We start from the raw sequence: 7,836 nt of genomic DNA, 5'->3' as shown, positions 1-7,836 counted from the left end.
GTTGAAAAATTTGGAAAATACCTTCTAAATAGGTTTATGTCCATTTGATTTAAAAGAATTATGGTACCTTTGATAACTTTTTTTCAGATTTCATTAAGTTAAGTAACATATCAAAACTCTACTAACTGCCCTTAATTGGTTTGTATTTTGTTTCAGTAATTTGTTAAATATATTGTTTTTGAGGTCTTATCTGTAAATTGGCCAATTGTGTCTTATTCCCAATTGACTGGGTGTAAATTTGCATTGCAGGTGATGCATGCATAGCATTGTTTTTTTGTTGTTGTTTGAATTGTTTTACACAAATCGTTTTGGGACCTTTTATAGCTTACTGTTCGGTGTGAGCTAAGCCTTTGTGTTGAAGAAAAAGGTAAATTCACAAAAATACTGAACTCAGAGAAATTCAAATCGGAAAGTCCCTAATCACATGGCAATATCAAATGACAAAGGCCGAACTTTGTCTATAAAGGTTTATCTTTTACTAAATATGACTTGGATGGAGAGTTGTCTCGTTAACACTTTGTTTTTATTTATGTTTTTTATTCGGTGCACCTGTTCCGCTTCCTTTGTGCCAATAGCCTTGTTTTGTCTCACCCGGATTTATTTTTGATATTTTAATAGCCGTTAACTTTTACCTTAGTTTATAGCATGACATTAACTTGATTGTTTTTATTAAGTTTCTTTGGTTCTTTTGTCTTGACATTTTTCTGCTAGAAATTTGAGAAGATAGTTTCAATTAAAACGTTTCTAAAAAAGCAGTCAATGCAATGTTTTATCATTAATAGGATTTATTTTCTCCCTGTTTCTTACAAAAAGTCGGGATTAGCACTAAATTACTGCATAAGCAGATGTTTTACAACGTTTTATTTGTTTCAAATGCAATTTTTCTTGCGAAAGCAGCGTTTCGATGCAATATCATTTAAAAACCCTTATTTTTTAATAACTTTTTTACCGTTAAAGAATAAATTTTACTTTTAAATCATGCAATATAATGAAATAAAGTATATCATTTCTATTTAAAAAGCAGATGTATTGATATAACATTTCAATAAACATAGCCACATACTTTATTAAGTAATAATGAGGTAACTTTATATTTAATTTTTATTATTTTATCTTTTACAAAACAATAAAAGATAGAATAATGCGAAACAAAAGTGGGTGTATAGACAATACGCTACGGGTAATGAGTTACACTAATGACACTAATATACGAAAAAAATTAAAAAAATGACGGAGAGATAACTCCTGTAAAATGTCACTGGATTGCTTAGATCCAAATTAGCTTACAGTTCCTTAGAATGTAACGAATAATTAAAAAAAAAGAATTTTGTCGTTATCTTTTTGTTTTTGTTTTGGAGTAGATGCACACATAAGATAAGCAGTGCAAGGTGAGATAACTCTTACAAAGAAAATAGTTTGGCTAGCAGGATGAAAAATTAAAAGCGCATAAACTGTATGGTACTATTCTAAAGAAATATTTAAGTGACATATTGAGAAACAAAAATGTCCTGCAAGAAAAAAAAAATCCGGAAGAAAAGGTCTTTCCACAAAGATCTATTAGGATATGAAACTATTAAAGTTCGGTTTAAAATGTCATTTCCATTGTCAAATGAAAGCTTATAAATACGCTGATCCGAAAACATATGTGGTTTCAATGTTCTTTTTCTGAATAAAGGAGATAATATGTGATTTCCGGGTTTATAAAGTTTAATTCCGGTATGATTTGATAGTTTGCCCTACATTGATTCAAAAAAATATATGGTTCAATAAACTCTTATATCAAATAAGAACAAAACCTAGCTACTTTTGGTTTACACAATGTAACTTCCAGTTGGTTTACATGGTCAAGTTGCTTGCAACCTAATGCAAAAAGTCCCATGGCTTTATCATGTATAGTTATGCATTTTAAGCAGAGGTCAAAATCTAAAACGAATCTATAATGGTGTTTGAGGTGAAAATAAGCCAAAATCATAATTTTATCATTATTGATTATGACCTTGACCTATTTTTTTTAAATGAGGACCTCAAATTAAAATACCATATGTCTCTTTCACTTCTGGTTTACCTGAAAAAAGAAAAAAACAATTGTTCTCTGAACAAGATCTTTCAGCCAGGAAAGATCAATTTTGATATAAGAATATTTAAATTCGGTTTAAAATGTCATGTCAGCTTCAAATGATGGCTTATTGAATACTAAGTCCAACAAATTTGGTTTCTAAACAAAAACAAAATGTATAATGGAGATATTTTGCGACTTCGTGTTTGAAAACTGACAGTTCCGGTATTATTTGATCGTTAACTTGACACTGATTTCAAAATAAAATGTTTTTTGAGGGTTTTATATAAACTCTTACATTATATATGTAATAAAAATGGCTACTTCCTGTTTACACATGGTCCCTGCCGGTTGGCTTTTAAACATCATATGATAATACAAAACGTCCCATGACTTTATCATGTATACATATTACTTAAAAGCACAGGTCAAAATTTAAAACGTCAAATTTGCAAATGACCTTGAGCTCAATTTCAAGATCATAAACCAAAGACCTCAAATAAGAAGACCCGAGATCTTAATCATCAATGGTTAATGAGTTATATCACCATATGCAATATTCTAAATATAAAGGGGAGGAAACTTCAATTTGATGTAAGCGTGCCCTTTCAAACAAAATGTCTTTATAATGACATGCAACACATAACATGTTGTCGATAATCATATCTTATACGGTTTTGAATTGAAGTAAAAATAGGCCCATATCATAATTTAGAATATGACCTTGACCTTTGACTTTGACCTCATTTTCTATTTTTTTTGGACCAAGGACCGCAAATCAAAAGACCCTATATCGCTATCACTTATTGTTTACCCGTTTCACATGCATATCACTTAATTCAAACGCATAGGGGAAATAACTTTCACATTGAATCTCCTTATGGCTTCGGTCAAATTAATCAATACATTCTTAGGATATATATAAATAAATATGTCATAATCTTTTACGGTTGCGAATGAGAAGTATATACACAAGACAAACAGTGTTCGGGGAGATAACTCTTACAAAGTAAATAGTTTGGCTAGCAGGGTGAAAAATTAAACGCGCATAAACTGTATGGTACTATTAAAGAAATATTTAAGTGACATATTGAGAAACAAAAATGTCCTGCAAGAAAAAAAAAATCATGAAGAAAAGGTCTTTCCACAAAGATCTATTAGGATATGAAACTATTAAAGTTCGGTTTAAAATGTCATTTCCATTGTCAAATGAAAGCTTATAAATACGCTGATCCGAAAACATATGTGGTTTCAATGTTCTTTTTCTGAATAAAGGAGATAATATGTGATTTCCGGGTTTATAAAGTTTAATTCCGGTATGATTTGATAGTTTGCTTGACATTGATTCAAAAAAATATATGGTTCAATAAACTCTTATATCAAATAAGAACAAAACCTAGCTACTTTTGGTTTACACAATGCAACTTCCAGTTGGTTTACATGGTCAAGTTGCTTGCAACCTAATGCAAAAAGTCCCATGGCTTTATCATGTATAGTTATGCGCATTTTAAGCAGAGGTCAAAATCTAAAACGAATCTATAATGGTGTTTGAGGTGAAAATAAGCCAAAATCAAAATTTTATCATTATTGATTATGACCTTGACCTATTTTTTTTAAATGAGGACCTCAAATTAAAATACCATATGTCTCTTTCACTTCTGGTTTACCTGAAAAAAGAAAAAAAACAATTGTTCTCTGAACAAGATCTTTCAGCCAGGAAAGATCAATTTTGATATAAGAATATTTAAATTCGGTTTAAAATGTCATGTCAGCTTCAAATGATGGCTTATTGAATACTAAGTCCAACAAATTTGGTTTCTAAACAAAAACAAAATGTATAATGGAGATATTTTGCGACTTCGTGTTTGAAAACTGACAGTTCCGGTATTATTTGATCGTTAACTTGACACTGATTTCAAAATAAAATGTTTTTTGAGGGTTTTATATAAACTCTTACATTATATATGTAATAAAAATGGCTACTTCCTGTTAACACATGGTCCCTGCCGGTTGGCTTTTAAACATCATATGATAATACAAAACGTCCCATGACTTCATCATGTATACATATTACTTAAAAGCACAGGTCAAAATTTAAAACGTCAAATTTGCAAATGACCTTGAGCTCAATTTCAAGATCATTAACCAAAGACCTCAAATAAGAAGACCCGAGATCTTAATCATAAATGGTTAATGAGTTATATCACCATATGCAATATTCTAAATATAAAGGGGAGGAAACTTCAATTTGATGTAAGCGTGCCCTTTCAAACAAAATGTCTTTATAATGACATGCAACAAATACCATTTTGTCGATAATCATATCTTACACGGTTTTGAATTGAAGTAAAAATAGGCCCAAATCATAATTTAGAATATGACCTTGACCTTTGACTTTGACCTCATTTTCTATTTTTTTTGGACCAAGGACCGCAAATCAAAAGACCCTATATCGCTATCACTTATTGTTTACCCGTTTCACATGCATATCACTTAATTCAAACGCATAGGGGAAATAACTTTCACATTGAATCTCCTTATGGCTTCGGTCAAATTAATCAATACATTCTTAGGATATATATAAATAAATATGTCATAATCTTTTACGGTTGCGAATGAGAAGTATATACACAAGACAAACAGTGTTCGGGGAGATAACTCTTACAAAGTAAATAGTTTGGCTAGCAGGGTGAAAAATTAAAAGCGCATAAACTGTATGGTACTATTAAAGAAATATTTAAGTGACATATTGAGAAACAAAAATGTCCTGAAAGAAGAAAAAAATCCGGAAGAAAAGGTCTTTCCACAAAGATCTATTAGGATATGAAACTATTAAAGTTCGGTTTAAAATGTCATTTCCATTGTCAAATGAAAGCTTATAAATACGCTGATCCGAAAACATTTGTGGTTTCAATGTTCTTTTTCTGAATAAAGGAGATAATATGTGATTTCCGGGTTTATAAAGTTTAATTCCGGTATGATTTGATAGTTTGCTTGACATTGATTCAAAAAAATATATGGTTCAATAAACTCTTATATCAAATAAGAACAAAACCTAGCTACTTTTGGTTTACACAATGTAACTTCCAGTTGGTTTACATGGTCAAGTTGCTTGCAACCTAATGCAAAAAGTCCCATGGCTTTATCATGTATAGTTATGCATTTTAAGCAGAGGTCAAAATCTAAAACGAATCTATAATGGTGTTTGAGGTGAAAATAAGCCAAAATCATAATTTTATCATTATTGATTATGACCTTGACCTATTTATTTTAAATGAGGACCTCAAATTAAAATACCATATGTCTCTTTCACTTCTGGTTTACCTGAAAAAAGAAAAAAAACAATTGTTCTCTGAACAAGATCTTTCAGCCAGGAAAGATCAATTTTGATATAAGAATATTTAAATTCGGTTTAAAATGTCATGTCAGCTTCAAATGATGGCTTATTGAATACTAAGTCCAACAAATTTGGTTTCTAAACAAAAACAAAATGTATAATGGAGATATTTTGCGACTTCGTGTTTGAAAACTGACAGTTCCGGTATTATTTGATCGTTAACTTGACACTGATTTCAAAATAAAATGTTTTTTGAGGGTTTTATATATACTCTTACATTATATATGTAATAAAAATGGCTACTTTCTGTTTACACATGGTCCCTGCCGGTTGGCTTTTAAACATCATATGATAATACAAAACGTCCCATGACTTTATCATGTATACATATTACTTAAAAGCACAGGTCAAAATTTAAAACGTCAAATTTGCAAATGACCTTGAGCTCAATTTCAAGATCATAAACCAAAGACCTCAAATAAGAAGACCCGAGATCTTAATCATAAATGGTTAATGAGTTATATCACCATATGCAATATTCTAAATATAAAGGGGAGGAAACTTCAATTTGATGTAAGCGTGCCCTTTCAAACAAAATGTCTTTATAATGACATGCAACAAATAACAATAAAGTAAAAATATGTTGTCGATAATCATATCTTATACGGTTTTGAATTGAAGTAAAAATAGGCCCAAATCTAAATTTAGAATATTACCTTGACCTTTGACTTTGACCTAATTTTCCATTTTTTTTTGGACCAAGGACCGCAAATCAAAAGACCCTATATCGCTATCACTTATTGTTTACCCGTTTCACATGCATATCACTTAATTCAAACGCATAGGGGAAATAACTTTCACATTGAATCTCCTTATGGCTTCGGTCAAATTAATCAATACATTCTTAGGATATATATAAATAAATATATCATAATCTTTTACGGTTGCGAATGAGAAGTATATACACAAGACAAACAGTGTTCGGGGAGATAACTCTTACAAAGTAAAAATGTTTTTTGTTTCACGGTGTCAGTTTCAAAAGTGTATATCAAAAGTGTACGATATCATCTACCAAAAATCTAATCGACATATTTGGAAACCATAATACAGGGGATGGAAAGATTAAATTAGGAGGAAGAAAAAAAAATAATAAGAACAAAAGCAATGGGTATTTTTTTTAAGGAAAAGTGGAAACACCTAATAATCAGAACAAAAACAAAAAAGTCTTTCTACGGGTAAGATCAAATTCAATAGGTCTTTCCACAGAAGTGGAGTGGAAAGACATAAAAATAATATTTAGAACAAATACACAAGATCATGTTTTTCTCTGGCTGTTCATGACGTCTTTACACTAAATCCATTGTATGTTGGATGTGTACGGATTGATTGTTTAGTCTTAGAGGCATGATTTTTTTGTGTGTTGTAAGTGGCTTTGAACTAGCTGTCAGATAACTGCGAGTACTTTCAGATCTGTTCATTATGTCTTTTTGTGTCGGGATGTATAAGTACCCGGCCACGTCCACTTGTATTTTTTGTCTATCTGATGAGTTAAGCCTTTTTCAACTGATTTTTATAGTTCGTTCTTATGTTGTACTGTTATACCACTGTCCCAGGTTAGGGGGAGGGTTGGGATCCCGCTTACATGTTAAACCCACCACATTATTTATGTATGTGCCTGTCCCAAGTCAGGTGTCTGTAATTCAGTGGTTGTCGTTTGTTTATGTGTTCCTTATTTGTTTTTCGTTCATTTTTTTTTAACATAAATTAGGCCGTTAGTTTTCTCGTTTGAATAGGTTTAAATTGTCATTTCGGGGCATTTTATAGCTGACGATGCGGTATGGGCTTTGCTCATTGTTGAAGGCCGTACGGTGACCTATAGTTGTTAATGTTTGTGTCATTTTGGTCTTTTGTGGATAGTTGTCTCATTGGCAATCATACTTCATCTTCTTTTTTATACAATAGGTCTTTTCAAAGAAAAGTGGAATTAAAAGGTACGGAATTAAAGGAATTGGCTAACAATGAACATCAGCCTATACCAAAATGTTTAATATATTTGAATTATTGACACTGACTGACGTAAGCAGCTCAAGAACCTTGCTCCCTTCTTGTAACACGCGTTTACTTTTATATATGTGTGCAAGTTTGATTCGTTGCAGTCAGCTATTCTTTATTGTTTGATGATTTCTTAACCTTAAGGTACATTAAAAGGAGAATTAGTTTGATTTGATATAAAAACTATAACAATAACTATAACATCAAAAAGGTTTTTTGATGGTGTTCCAGTTAGAAAATAGTGGTTCCAGTTTAATAGACTAGATTTGCTACAACAAGAAACCTACTTGCATAATACATGTTTATAGGTACATTTATAGATCAGAATTCAACTTTTAACGTCTGGTTACGAAAAATTAGTTAAGATAGTCTATACACAATAACCTATAAA

Source organism: Mytilus trossulus, chromosome 6 (assembly GCF_036588685.1).
Source record: "Mytilus trossulus isolate FHL-02 chromosome 6, PNRI_Mtr1.1.1.hap1, whole genome shotgun sequence".
Classification (NCBI taxonomy): domain Eukaryota; kingdom Metazoa; phylum Mollusca; class Bivalvia; order Mytilida; family Mytilidae; genus Mytilus; species Mytilus trossulus.
This window is presented reverse-complemented; position numbering follows the sequence as displayed.